The 15,348-nt window shown below is 41.2% G+C and overlaps 1 protein-coding gene across 6 annotated transcripts in view; it reads right to left on the reverse strand.

Moving 5' to 3' along the window:
- LOC135218361 (uncharacterized) overlaps window positions 1–15,348 on the reverse strand; it is a 237,567-nt gene that overhangs the window by 197,970 nt on the left and 24,249 nt on the right. Inside the window, exon 2 of one of the 6 annotated variants that reach the window (XM_064254602.1) lies at window positions 5,885–6,052. The exons of the other annotated variants lie outside the window; for them this stretch is intronic. The gene's annotated coding sequence lies outside the window, so the exon portion shown is untranslated. The remainder of the gene's footprint in view (window positions 1–5,884; window positions 6,053–15,348) is intronic. 6 annotated transcript variants of the gene reach the window in all.

Here is a 15,348-nt window from a genome sequence, read left to right on the forward strand (position 1 = left end):
ACAGGTGCTTCAATTCTTCAGCAAGACGGCACACGGTGCCACACAACGCCATTGATTAGGAACTGGTTGCAGGATTATGGTGTGGAACTTTTAAGTGACTGGCCCCCCTAATTCCCCTGATTTTAGTCCCATTGAAAATCTGTGGTCGATCATTAAACAACGTTTGCAGAAGGTTGACTGCTCCAATATCGAGAAACTCAAAGCCGCCATCATCGCTGCTTGGAACAGTATCGAACCAAAGATCTGTCAGCACCTCATTGAAAGTGTTCCCCGACGGCTGAAGGCAGCTAAAGAGAACAAATTTGGTGCTACCAAATACTAGAAAGTCTAAGGTAAACTGACACACCATTTCAAAATCTTAACTAAACTTTTGCATTACTTTACAGGTCGAAAAAAGTGTGCGTGTGTATGTGTTTGCCTAAATTGCACTGGGGTGTAAAGACTTTCAGCGCCTACTTTATATATATATTTATATATATATATATATATATATATATATATATATATATATATATATATATATATATATATATATATATATATATATATATATATATATATATATATATATATATATATATATATATATATATATATATATATATATATATTCCTTCAAAATAATAAAAGAATGATCCCACTGGGAAAACCATGATTAACAGCTAGTCAACAAGAGCTCACAAACATACATCTTCATAGGAAGACGGCTAAAAGTAAAGTGGAGTGTTTACATCCGGGCAGGCAGGCCTACCCACCTACCAGACAGTAATTAATGGCCGTATTCAAGCCTACGCTGAAAGTACTTCCTAATGTAAAGGAGCGAGGGTTTGTATATCATGTAGGAACAAATGCATGTCTTACACTCACTTTATATGATGATGTGCACGTGAGTGCATATGTATGTGATCTTTTATGAACTGTGAAATCATAGCTATCTCCAGAGGCAAGGTGTCAAAGCAAGATAGCCAGCTTCAAACTAGGTTCAAGAAGTCTCCTAAAACTGGTATCTTTTTTAATTAACCTTGGAGTTACCAGTGAACAAGCTCATGGACCATGGTTGGTTCCAACCTTAGGAAATTCTTGAAGTCATTTTGCGACTTCTCTAGTTCTACCATTAAATTTTCATCGTTGCCAAACTGAACTCTTCTAGCAATCCAAGGGCAGACCCAATATAGTCTGTTTTTGTCACTGTCTCCTAGCATGTTGCTATAGAAGCCATGCTAGCACAGCAACTTGTTGCAACGGAAGTCACTTCTGCATTAACCTCTTCAGGTGTCTGCCATAGCCATTCTGAGATGCAGACACTTCAACTGCTTCCATCAAAATAAAGCTATTTCACAACAAGTCCTTGCAGGCTGTCCCTGGTTATCGGCAGGGGTTCCATTCCCGGGGGTGTGACGACAACCGAAAACCACCATTAACTGAAACCTGGCAATTTATAGTGCCACAATGGTGCTTCTGGCGCGGATAACCAGTTATCGCATCCTTATGGCATGAGGTGCTTATGGCACGCCATAAGAACCTCATGGTGCTGATAACCGGAACTCTGCCCATTATGGTGTCCTAAATCGCCAATTTTATGGCGCTAGACAAGTTCCATAAAACCGAATCGCCATTAACTGGGACCGCCGATAACCGGGGACTGCCTGTATTTATACCCCATAACCATTGGTCTTTTCCAGATCATCAGTGATCACAAAAACGCTGTATGACAATCATACAATGATCCTTATATGTATAATCTCCACTAATCACTGAAAATCTTTAGTCGTAAATGCTGAACGTCTGGCCGAGTCCACTGGGCGGGAGAAGTCTCCCTGGGAGGAGGCAGACACTCCCAGAGGAGGAGTCTCGCCTGTCAGGTAGTACCTGTAGCGTTTCTTAATAGGCTTCAAAGAAGGAAACGCGAAGGTAGCTTTGCCAAGATCCCTCTTACTAGCCAACCATTCTTACACCTCTTTCAACACCATCTTGGAAGAGGAAGATAAAACCATCTGAGGGAGTTCTTCTATAGGTGCTTTCCGCATAAGGAAAGTAGAGGCCGGAGCTGCTGGTTTCCCAGGAGAGAAGAAATCTGAGTAATTCTCTAGAAAGAAAGCCATCAGAGATGTGTATGCTGAATGCAGTTTATCTCCTGTTCCACTACTTCATCCTCTGAGGAAATGGAAGACAAAATACTTTCTTTATCTGAAGAAGACTTATTCTTTTCCTCAGCTCTTCAAGTTGACATTTAAGAGGCTCCGACTCATCAACGAAGCTACTGTAGACTCAGGAGTAGACTCTGGTACCGAAACTGCCTCTGTTGGCACCAAGCGCCCCATAGCGGATGTAACTCCGGGCGCCAAGTGAAGCGAGTAGAAGTGGGCGCCAAGCCAGCAGAAGTGGGTGCCAAACAAGAAGAAGCAGGCGCCAAGCGGCGCCAAGTGCCTAAATAGTGAGCCGAGCGCCCAGGTGTAGGCGCTACCAGGTCCGAGACAGGCGCTACCTGTTCCGATAAGGGCGCTAAGGGGCTTGGAGAGGCTGAATGGTGTACAAAAGCAGTCACTATGATATTTTCACACGATGGGCACTCCAACACTGGTAAGCACCTGGCAGCTAGCACTGGGCAAAAAAGTGAATCTTGGAAACTACAAGATGACTACGGGTCAATACCGACTTCCCTGTACTTCTTAACAGGAGGAGGAGAGCCGTCAGGGCGAAGAATGCCTCTTAAGTAGCCTAGAGGCAGATAATCTGCATCAACGGCATCTCTTTCCTGGCGACGAAACTGAAGAATCTGATGACAGATGGTGAGCACTGAAAGAGACACCTTTCCAATGGCACTCTGTCACTCCCTGGGATCCCACAACAGGTGCGACAGAGGGGGAAACTGTCCAGGGGCAAATCCCTCCAGCCTCTCTTGGACCTCAGGTATGTCTTTTCCTCGGTGCGGGGGAGTGGGACAGTGACCTTTATCTAGGAGAACTGGTGGGTCGAACAGCCACCTCCTCTGAAACCACAACACTATCACTTTGCACTTCACCTCTGAGAGGCACGCTCTCCACAAAAGACCTGAAAGAAGCGCCTAAATCTACAATCGCCTTAGCGAGAAAGTCAAATTTTTTTCTCAAACTTTACATAGAGACTGGCAATGGTGTCAGGGTTGGAATCATGGGACCTTAAACAAGAGTCACTGTTAAGAAGTAGGAGGGCTAATGAATGGGGAAGTAATAGGAAGTTGAGCAGGAGTCAGAAATTCCTCAACTACTGAAGAACTCTCTACAGCAGCCCTACTTTCAGCTCTAAGAGCCATCTTCTTCATCCTATCTCTAGCTAACTTATCTAAATGAGATTTCAAAAGTTTTCCATTTAGACTCTTCCCAATCTATGCATTCTGGACAAGATAAATCCTTTGGACAAGTCTGCCCCCCTACACTTAACACATTTGGTGTGTGAATCTTAAGAAAATTTAATCAATCTAGTTCTACAACCTTCTGAGCAATACCTAATGCTCAAGGAGGTAGAATCCGACATAATTGAGAGTTAACTACGTAAACAAACCACAAAATAAGCAAATACGTCACCAAAGAATACTGCAATTATTCCAAACAATGACGAAGTTGACCACCAAGACCATTGATGTTAGTCAGGAGCCGGCAGCAAACTAATTCGTTATCTCTGCAGTTTTGTACCTATCAGTCCCGAAAGTGGGCTGGTCCTATACACCTACACTAGTGATGGTGGTGCCACAACAAAATTTGTAAGATTTGACTGCCAAGGTAGGAAGCTTTCAGCTACAGGTGTAAGTTACATGCGTAACAAGCGTTAAGAAGGATGACACAGCTTCCGTTAAGAAGTCAACATCACACTTCTTGAGGAGAAGCCCAATCTGTAGAACTACAACTTCTCTTGATAAATGCGTTGCCACACAAGAATCAGGAACTGGGTGATGATCACCAGCAGCTACGGCGGAAGACGTAAGGCTGTGACCCTTGACAGACTCTCGGTCATCTGTAGCCTCGATACAGCTGAGATTAGCTAACCAAGACAAACCTTAAGTAGATGGACGGTTAGTCTTGCTTCCAGACGAAGGTGAGATGGAGAGCCTGCTGATCTTGCGAGGAGGGGCAACAAAGTCCTTCTTCTTCAAAAACCTCTGTGGAGTGGAGCAAACAGCAGACTAAGACAATGTATGAGAAGAAAAGGACAGCGAGGGAGAAGGAGATATATAACATCTCTCCCTCCTTCAATTCCAAATCAGAGTGGCCAAGTTTCTTTAGAAGAGGACCTCCAAGTTTCTCCAGCAGATGTATAAGGCCCAGGGGTGGAAAGCTATGGAAGAGACACAGCCAATGAAGAAATGGTGTAGGCCAAAGATGTTGCGGCCACAGACAAGCAAGCAGATGTCACAGACACTGTAGCTCTTGCCACTGACATGGCAGAAGCAGCTGGGAGACAGGGAAGACAGGAGGTGGGACAGAAGACCCCCATTGTTTGGCTCCCCTGGTAGGCCTAAAGATGACTAGCACTCAGTCAGCATTTCAGCCTTCATACCTGAAACAACAGTACAAGGGGTAGCTTTCACCCCTTTGCAAAAGAACAGAGGCAGCTAAATCAAGCACAGGAACTCCCAGATCGCTCCTTGATTTATCTAAAGATGAAGCAAAACATAAATGTGAAGGATCAAAATCTTCCTGAGAAGATGCAATAAGAGGCAAATCTGGAAATGGAGAGAAGGAACAAGAAGGAAATGGCAGCATCGGCTGCCATTGGAGGTAAAAAGCCTTCCCATGATGGAACAGCAGACTTCCACTTGTATTTCTTCTTACAAAAATGCTTCCATTGCTCTGGTGACCAATCACAACACTTACAACATGGATTACTTACATTGCAATTATTAGATCTGCATCTGCTATAAGTCATATGATGATCAGTAACATAAGAGGCTAAATAATGAAAGCAAGGATTATTATTTATCCCAAGGCATCTTCTCGGGGGCAAAGCCTTCTTAGATGAATCAAGCATTTGCATGTCTAATGTAAAACACACAGATAAACACAAACATAACATGGAATCATTAAAAAAAAAAAAACAGAATGCATAGGCATAGATAAGGCAGGAAGTGCATAATAAACCGGCTTCTTGCAAGGAAGATAGTTAGAAATGACTGGTATGTTACATTGCACAAAGGGGAAAGAGATCAGACTGCTTACTCTCTCCCCATTGGATATCACCCTGCTACCACCAAACCTTGTTCTATTTGTAACTGGATCCAGTTAGCACTTACAGATTTTCCCATAAGTAAAGACCTTCAGGTTTTTACCATATATGAACAAACCTAAAATCTAATGCAATGACATGTATGTACACATAAGAATATTTAAAATTTCCTTTCTACAGGTTCAGTTGCAATTTCCTTTTCATCACATTTGGGTTTCTTTTGGTTTGGACATTAACACGAGAGTTTCCAAAACACACTACTAGTATGGTTTACCAAAGTATGACAATTTGAGCTTGAAGTAGTCATGATCACACACATCACCTGTCTGTTAAATAAGGGCATACATACACAACATAGATGGGTCAATTTTCAAAATCAACATCTTATTTTTAAAGTCACTATCAAATTTGTTTTACTAAAGTTTTACAATTTGTTCTTGTAGTAATGATCACAGAGAACTCATTGCCTGCTAAATACTGGTCTATTTACATTATATGGCTAGGAAATTTTAAAAATCCAAATTAAGAAATATCTAACATTTTGTGTTTAAAAGCAGACTAGGATTAACACTATATCATCATGCATAATTCGTACAAGACTGAGACTGAAGCTGGAACATCTTTAACTGTACTATTCTTGTCAAAAGTGGAAAGGTGGTACAAACATTGCTGTTACTATACTTACTCTAAAAAGAGGAAGCATCATAAACACTTCAGCTATCCTTTATGTTTCAGTCTCTAATGTATAAAGCACATAAAAACAGCTCTATTGACAAAACATCATTATACTGCTAGTAGTCTACAAAAACCTTTCTTATGTATGTTCAACGAGGCAGTCCTCAAGATCACTGGCCTGCAATAAATAAAAATTATGGAGTGGAATGCTACCTTCTCAACAGCCTCCTAAATCATCACCAAGAGGCCCATGGAAACATCAAAATTTTTTTTTAAAATTGTATTTTTCCTAACTATACGAACCTGAGGTCCTTTACATAAGGAATTACTTTCAGCGAAGGCTGGAATTACAGCCGTTAAATTCTTTAACAAGGTGGTTAGGCGGTAACTACCATCTGGTAGGTGGGTAGGCCTGCCTGCCCGGATGTAAACACTCCACTTTGCCTTTTGGCCCAGGTTCAGATTGAGAGATGACATGAGGTGGGCATATGTGTAAAGGACCTCAGGTCTGTATAGTTAGGAAAAATACATTTTACTTTCAAAAACTATGATTTGTTCCCACACGATATACAAACCCTCGATCCTTTACATAAGGAAGACTCACTGATTGGTGGGAGGAATGTGAATAAGCCTCTAGAACTGACTAGAGTTCTTGTCACTTGGGCTATTCCTCCTGGTAGTAGGAGCGAGGAGGAGTGCCCTTCCTCTGACAACTTGATTGGAGTATAGGAGCTGCATGATCAAGAGTCAGACTTCTGGTCTATTCAAAAATGAGTGACGAATCGTAACTCATCCAAAAAAAGGCAAGGAAGAATATTTAGAGTTGGAGGCAATAATGAAAAGTTCTGGGAAGGGTTGCATTATTGCTAGTCTCCTTCCTCCCCTTGCTGGAGGAAGGAGCAGGATTAGTTCTATGATTCTGATAAGAAAAATAGAAAGGAAGCTCGAAGTGCAAGCTTACCACATTAATCTCCGGACCAGCTAGTGTAAATTTGAGTCCTATCCTCAACCTAAAGGAAGAGGAGTAGTAGGACTAAGAGGGGAAGGTGGAGAGGCCAGTCACTCTCGCATCCTTCTTACTTCTAGAACCGCACACCATAGGCAATATGCAACTTGTCCTCTTGCAGGAGCCGGGTAAGCAAACAACCTGCAAGCATCCACCACCAGTCCAAGGAAAAGAGGTTCCAAGGACCTGTGGGCAGACTCGAAGGAAGAAAGATATAAATATGGTCGCAATGAGACCTAATCTATCTTCCGGTCCGACATATTCTTCGGAGTAATGAAATGTACCCATCCACTGGACTATGCAACTGCAGAGAAGTCTCTCAAGATCTCATAAGACTCGGAGAAAGATGTGTCACTGGACACTTTTGCATTGGCAGTCTGCAGTGGATAAAGGCATCGACACTCAATGAAGGGTGTCGATCCTTCATGGGTACAGCAACACACCAATAGGAAAAAGCAATAACTGATCTGGATCAACCAATACAAAGTCCACAGAGCAGATCATGAAGGACTCGGACTCGTCAACAGATGCTGACTGACTGTGCCATCACACATCTGAGAAGTAATCACAACATGACACCTGCCTTTTGAAGGATTATACTGAGAACAACCATACAAATCATCTATCTTGTTAGCCAACAATGTTGAGAGATGAGATGACAATTCTTGCGAGGCATGTGCACATCAGAAGATGGTCAATTGCCTTGTAGAGACCAAGGTCCCTGTGATGGCAAGACAGAAGTTTTCCTTGGTTGAGATTCAACTATTTAATGACTAAGGTGAATGTGGACCTACGTCTTCACAGTTGAATCAAGAGAAGTAAACTCTCAAGATTCTGATCATAGAAAAACTCCCGTCGATGACACCAACCAGTAAAGGAGGCTTTAATTCCTGTTGTTTTACAGAGGACTGAAAAAGTTAATTCGCTATTTCATGCTGCTCAGTGAGAAAGTCGGAGTGTGCAATGAAAGTGGAGAGTCTTTCAGTAATGAAAACACAGGGATTGTACTGCCTGAAGAACTGCTTCTTGTGGGTTGGATCAGGGAGGAATTTTCTATTTACTCTGGAAGCAGAGCTAGTCGGGCGGGGAACAGGCAAAGTCTTCCGTTATTCATCTTCCGTTATTCAATATTCTGCCACTCACTCAACTCTTTACACCGAGTTGCCTCGTAGTGCATTCCATGATGGAATGCATTTGGCTACAACCACTGAGTGCAAAAAAGCTACACTGAAGTAAATGTTGTGGTGTTGTTAGCAAACAATAGCATTACTCATCTCAAAATCAAAACCAGAAACTTTTGGGAGGCCTGAAAGGCTGACCTGAGTTTCAGGTTAATTAGAGAAGGCATTATTTGTCTTGGTCACATACCAGAAGAGTTAACTTACAGATATGTGCCTATTACTCGCACGATGCAACTTATAACAGAAGTATGTAGCAAGGAGAACATTCAAGTACATTCATAGGCTCCTCTTAATTGAGTGCCAGCCTAATTCATCTCTACTTTAAAAGAGAAAAAGAATAAGGACTGGAAGCAGACATTGTTCATTCTCTAATGAAAAGAGCAAAGGTGAAGTTTCCCAAAGGAAGACTTCTGTGGTAATAACAGGACACCGAAGACGAGACGATTAGTTTAAGCCGAACTGGTTGTTCTGAAAACAATATCACTGGAGGGGATTAAACTTCTTGGTGCTATCCATCCTGAACAGACTGACGTATGTTCAGTAAGATCCTAAGATTGAACCAAAAACATAGACTCTGATTCAAATTCTGAGGAGTAGACGCCAAAGAATACCTCTTATTTCCTTGTTCATTCCAGTGTAACCAGAAATTAGAGAGAAACAAGAGAGGAGCACTGACTGTTCGTGCCCGCTCTTCTCTGAATTTGCGGTGTTCTCACTCTGTCAAACAAAGCCTTTATTTCCTACAACTGTTTCGTTCACGTGAGCGCAAGCAAAACTCGAGCAGATTTAAATGCAATAAAATCTGGCCAGAACTTGTCATGTCTTGCTATGCATCCATCTTCTTCGTGATTGAACCTCACAAAGAGGATTACACAGAGGACCTCCTCCTATCTCCTTCAGATGCCTCTTCCTGAGGAACAGTGACACTTGGCACCTGAAGAATAGCCATTCCTGGCTTTCACAGGTGGGTCCAAGCCACCAGCATGGCTCGGTCCCTTCTCTCACCCTGCACCACTGTCATGATGGAGAGAAGACTAACTATCACCGACTGTGGATGTATGACCCCCTCTTGGAGGTTGTACACTCAGGGAGACTCACACACGAGTACGTAACACAGCCCGGGTTCCATGGAACCAGAGACAGGAGAATGAACCTGGGTTAAAATTCCTGGGGCTCCCAAGACACTATATCTTGGAGATAGTGTTCAGTTCCCACTCTGGAATGAGCAGGTGAGCCGAAGAGACAGCCAACTGCTCCCTCCTCAGGGAAAGGATGCAGCCCCTTAGAAGTCTGGAGTGAGACTTCTTAGGGGCGGAGAAACTACCTTCCTCTTTTAGGCTGTGGAAGCCTTTGAAGAGGGAGGTGAGGAGGCGTTAAATGACGAGTGAGTGAAAACTCGCCGCAACACAGGAAGGGAGGATGCTATGTCATGGCAAATGATCACACTGATCAAGAGCAGAGAGTTCGTTGGTAGAGCCGAGCACTCGGCTCAGCTCAACCGAGTTGAGTGAGCTGAGCAGATTACCACTACATAATTATGAGTGGTAATCATCAGCAAAGAACCACAGTAGTACCTCATCCATTCCGAAGCGGCCTTTGTAACCTGATTTTTTCGTATATTGAACCACATTTTACATGTAAATTGCCTAATTCGTTCCAAGCCTCACAAAAACACCCCAGTAAATTTTATAATAAAGATAAATTGACCAATAAACAATGAAATACAACAATTTGGACCATTCAATACCTAACTTAAACTACATATACTACTAATATGTACTACATACCTGTAAATAAAGTGTATTAGTGTACATGGTACAAGAAATACTGTACGCACATACGTATGTAGTAAAATGTGGAACCTTACCTTTTGAGTGAGGCAATCTCTGAAAGTGGTGACAGAGGAGGAGGACAAATGGCAGAAAACATGAACACTTAACTTTACAAAACAGATTAAAAAATGACAGGAAACATTAACACTAAACTTTACGAAACACATTAACAAATGGCAGAAAACGTTAACACTTAACTTTACAAAAAACTTTTTTTTATTTAAAATTTTTTTTTTTTACTTTTTTATACTTGACATTTTTTTTTTTTTTTTTTTTTTTTTTTTTCTTTACAAAATTTCAATTTCTTCACCACCGAATGGATGCCAGTCTGTTTACGGAATTTATCAAACCCCCCGAGAAGCCTTGAAGTCTGGGGTTGGAGGCGATGTCCCTTCTCCTCCGTCGTCTTCAGCCTGGGCAATCAAATCGCCGAAAATAGAGCTGGCCTTCTGGCAGATTGCAGTCTCGGTTATCGTATCGCCAGCGATTTCTTTGTCCTCAATCCATACAAGAAGCAGCCTCTCCATCTCATCATGCACGTGGCTCCTCTTGTTGGACAAAATAGTCACGCCCTTGGAAGGTGAAGCTGCTTTGATGGTTTCCCTCTGCTTAAGTATGGTGCCTATCGTCGACGGATTTCAGCCGTATTCCTTAGCGATCACACTAAACCACATGCCAGCCTCATACTTCTTGATAATCTCCATTTTAGTCTCAATAGAAAGCATCCTCTTCTTTCCATGAACTTTGGCAACTTTCTTAGGACCCATGACTATACGTAATTAAGTTATGTACTAATTAATTTCTCACACAACACGATAAAGTACAAAGTGAAATCACTAACACGAATTTACATTAACAAACAAAATCGTATATGAATGAACGAATTCCGCGTGCTTACGATAACGATGCTGCTACGGAGTGACTGAAGAACGCCTTTACGTAGATGCACGATGGGAGAGATGCTGACCAATAGGAGAGCAGGATCTTACGGCAGTGACTAGCATCAGGAACCATTGGGAGAGCGGGAGGATGGTGGCGAGCCTACTCAGTTGGTGGCACGCGAGTTTTAAAATCGTATGCAGTGGCAAAAAAATCTTTATATTTGCTTTCGTAAGTTGGGACTTTCATATGTTGAGGTTCCACTGTATCACTTTTCCCAATTAACTGTTCCCCTTCAAGGCCAAAGCTCCGAGAAGAAGGATAAAGAGGGATTCTGTGTCCGCGATCCTAGTGGTTGGACCCTAAAATCAAGACACAAGGATGGTACTTGATTATTCACCTAGAGGGTGTTGCATGCATTACCAAGATTTGCATGACTCCAAACCAGACTGAAGAACAAAAACATTTGAACTGGTAAAGGCTCGTCTCGCTATCCAAGCACTCGTGATAGCGAGCGCTCGGAAAGTGCTAGAATTCATAAGACTTCCCAAGCTTGGCGAGAAAACCCGACTCTTCCAAGACAATAATCGGGCAAGACTTGTCTCGTTCTGATTCTCGGCAACATGACGAAGCCGAGCACTGAGCGAGTGTCAGCAAAACCAAGGGATCCCAGCATTCGGCGAGACTCCCAATTATTGTAATGATTATCAGGAATACCCGAGTGTTTGGAAATCGCAGAAAACCAAATCACTCTGAGATCGCCACTTTGAGAATGCCAAAAATCCAAGGAATTCTAGCATTCAGCAACATTCCCGGGTATTGTAATAACAATTTCGGGAATTCTCGTCTCACCCAAGTGTTTGCAGATCATAGAAGAATTCTCTTCCCTTGCGGAAACTGGACAGAGGAGATGACAAAACGTTTTGAGACAATATTGCTTCCAGAAGCTTCGAAATCTTACGCAACTTTCATACAAAAATGTGTAATCCTGCACGTGGCTTTGACAAAGACATACACGTATGAGTCCAGTCTGTTCAAAAAAAAAAAAAAAAACACGTACTCTACTTGATCGACTGAAGCAGAAGGCTTATCACATATGACAGATTCCCAAAATATAAATGATGTCTCGAGCTCGCTTATCAAATGCGTTGACAGATTAGGAAAGCAAACGGATCTCTCGCAGTTCCTCTAATCTCACAGTGCTGACACAGTGCTGACATAAAAGGGAAACAATCGTAGCTTCAAATGGACAAAAAAAATCTCTCTCTTTTTACATTCTACGTTATATATATATATTCTTTTACATTATGTTATGCAAAATCTGAACACACATTTTAAAACATCCTATCTCTAAGCTATCTAGGAATCTGAAAAAATGTTGCACAATTCTACATAACATCTCAAAGAGGGGAAATATGCATTTTAAAAGTCACAATATATAATATACCTCCCCCCAGGACATTTTTTATCACGGTGTTGAATCCAACAATTCGCAACGAGATAAATAATCAGCAACTACATTGTTTTTGCCACTAATGTGCTGCACTCTTAAGTTATACTGTTGAAGGCACAAAGACCACCTCGTTAGTCTTTGATTATGGTTTTTCATTCTCTGGATAAATGATAGTGGATTGTGATCAGACAACACTAAAATTTCTTAATTCCTAGGTCTATTCACATACACTTCAAATTTTTTCAATGCAGTGATTAAGGCTAAAGTTTCCTTCTCGATTGTCGAGTATACTTTCTGATGTTTTTTCAATTTTGTATACATGAAGGACACAGGATGGTAGATATTATTTTCATCTTCTTGAAGTAGAACAGCTCCAACGCCACAGTCCGACGCATCAACTTGTATCACAAATTTCTTGTCGAAGTCTGGAGCTTGAAGTACTGGTCTTGAAGTTAAAATGGCTTTTACCTTCTCAAAGGATTCTTGACACTCTGGAGTCCAAATAAACTTAGCTGAGAAATTTGGGCAGAAACGATGATAAAATCCAGCCATGCCTAAAAATCTCTGTAGCTGTTTCCTGGTAGTAGGTGGGGTAGCCTTACAGATACCTTCTACATTAGCATTTACTGGAGCAAGAAGGCCTTTCCCAACTTCAAACCCAAGATACTGTACAGTTGCCTTGCCAAACTCACTCTTCTCTAAGTTGACTGTTAATCCTGCTTCTTGTAGTTTCTTGAAAACTTTCCTCAGAATCTTCAAATGTTCTTCCCACGTTGATCCATCACTCGTTGAAATGTTGCCGGTGCATTCATCAGACCAAACGGCAGAACAGTATACTGATACAGTCCAAAAGGAGTAATAAAAGCTGACAGCAACTTGACATTCTCATCTAAGGGAATTTGATAATATCCTTTCAACAAGTCTATCTTGGAAACAAACTTGGCTTGCCCAGTATTATCAAGTAACTGATCTATAAGAGGCAAAGGATAATTATCAGCCACACTGATAGAATTCAGCTTCCTATAATCAGTACACATCCTAAATGAACCATCTGGTTTCTTCACTAACACACATGGAGAACTGAAGTGACTTGAACTGGGTTCTGCTAATCCATGTTGCAACAAATACTCAAATTCTTTTATCAGCCACACTGATAGAATTCAGCTTCCTATAATCAGTACACATCCTAAATGAACCATCTGGTTTCTTCACTAACACACATGGAGAACTGAAGTGACTTGAACTGGGTTCTGCTAATCCATGTTGCAACAAATACTCAAATTCTTTCTTCAAAACATCTCGATGATACGGTGATAAGCTATAGGCTCTTTGCTTCAAAGATTTCATGCTTGGTCAGATCAGTACATCTAGGCACATCTGAAAAAATTCCTGGAAAACTTCTAATTACTTCACTTAAGTCTTCACCTTGTTCAACATTCAAGATGTTTCAGTTTATCCTCCAAATTTTCCAAAATTGAAGAATTATTCATCTTGCTTTCAGTTCCCAATTCGTAGCCATCATCATCTTCTGTAGATAAAGTTGTTTTGGGTTACTGACACAGTTTCAGTTTTAGTTTCTGAGAAATAAGGTTTCAAGAGGTTCACACGTATCTTCCTTCGTCGTCTTCTTCTTTCTGGTGTTTCAATCACATACGTTCTATCACTTAACTTCTGAATTATCTTGTAAGGACCTTGAAATTTATTAGTGAGGGGAAATCTCTTGACAGGTAAGAACACTAACACTTGTTGACCAACACTAAAACTTCTTAGCTTAGTCTTAGCACCAAATCTCCTTTTCATTTTCTCTTGACTCACTTTCAAGTTTTCTAAAGAGAATTTTCTTATCTCTTTCAACCTTTTCCTTAAGTTCTTCACATACTCTCCTTGGCTTTCCTCTTGATTTTCTTCCCAATTTTCTGCAAGAATCTTCAACGGTCCTCTCACTTCTCTTCCAAAATCATCTCATTAGGTGAACATCCCATACTTTCTTGATAAGCATTCCTAACTTCAAACAACATTAATGGTAAACAAACATCCCATTCTCTCCCTGACTCAGAATTAACTTTGTCAGCATACTTTTCAATGTTTGATGGAACCTTTCCAAGGCACCTTGAGTCTCTGGATGATAGGCAGTGGATAACTGTTGTTTCACTCCTAACAAATTCATCACATCTTGGAATAACTTTGAAGTAAAGTTTGTTCCTCTGTCACTTTGTACTATTTCTGGTATACCAAACTTTGAGAAAAACTCCACAAGTTTTTCAATCTTGGCAGATATGTTACTAACAGGGATTGCTTCTGGATATCTTGTCACAGGACACACTAATGTTAACAAATACTCATTTCCCTTCTTTGTCTTTGGCAGCGGTCCAACCATATCTATAATCACCTTGCTAAAGGGTTCTCCTCTAACTCCTATAGGTTGTAGAGGGCCTTTCTTGATGGTATCATTCGGTTTTCCAGCTATCTGGCAGGTATGACCCTCACAACAGAACCTGCTAACAACTTTGTGAAGTCCAGGCCAGAAAAAAATATTTCATGATCTTCACAGTCTTCCTGATTCCCATATGTCCAGACTCATGAGCTACTGCCACCACTTGCTTCCTCAACGGATATGGAATCAAAATTTGATGATACTCGCCCCATACAGCATCTCCTGGTATATCTGTAAGTCTATACTTCCTCATCAGACATTTACTGCAATTCAGGGTGAGCAACTAGTAATTGAACACTTACGAATTAGAAAATGTATCAATAGAAGACAAAAAAAACCACTGTATTTGTCTGAAAAATCATTCTGAATCATCGCAGTGTCCTATGGGTCAATTGTGACAAAGCAGAAGACTTACAGACTTCTATTATACCTAGGTAAACAGATAGATGATAATGAGTCTAATCAAACATATCTGTTTGGTAATTCTCAATTCTGAGCCAACCAGACACCTAAATCTGTGATGGCTGGGCAGAGAGATTTGAATTGCTATTTAGTAGTTAACCAAACGAGCAATATCTCAGTGAGAAGGCAATACCCTGCCCCTTGCTAGGCTTCATAGGCAGAGCTGTCTGGTAGTACATTCCATGTTGGAATGCATTTGGCTTACAGAGCTATCAAGTGCACTAATG

Source organism: Macrobrachium nipponense, chromosome 9 (assembly GCF_015104395.2).
Source record: "Macrobrachium nipponense isolate FS-2020 chromosome 9, ASM1510439v2, whole genome shotgun sequence".
Lineage (NCBI taxonomy): Eukaryota > Metazoa > Arthropoda > Malacostraca > Decapoda > Palaemonidae > Macrobrachium > Macrobrachium nipponense.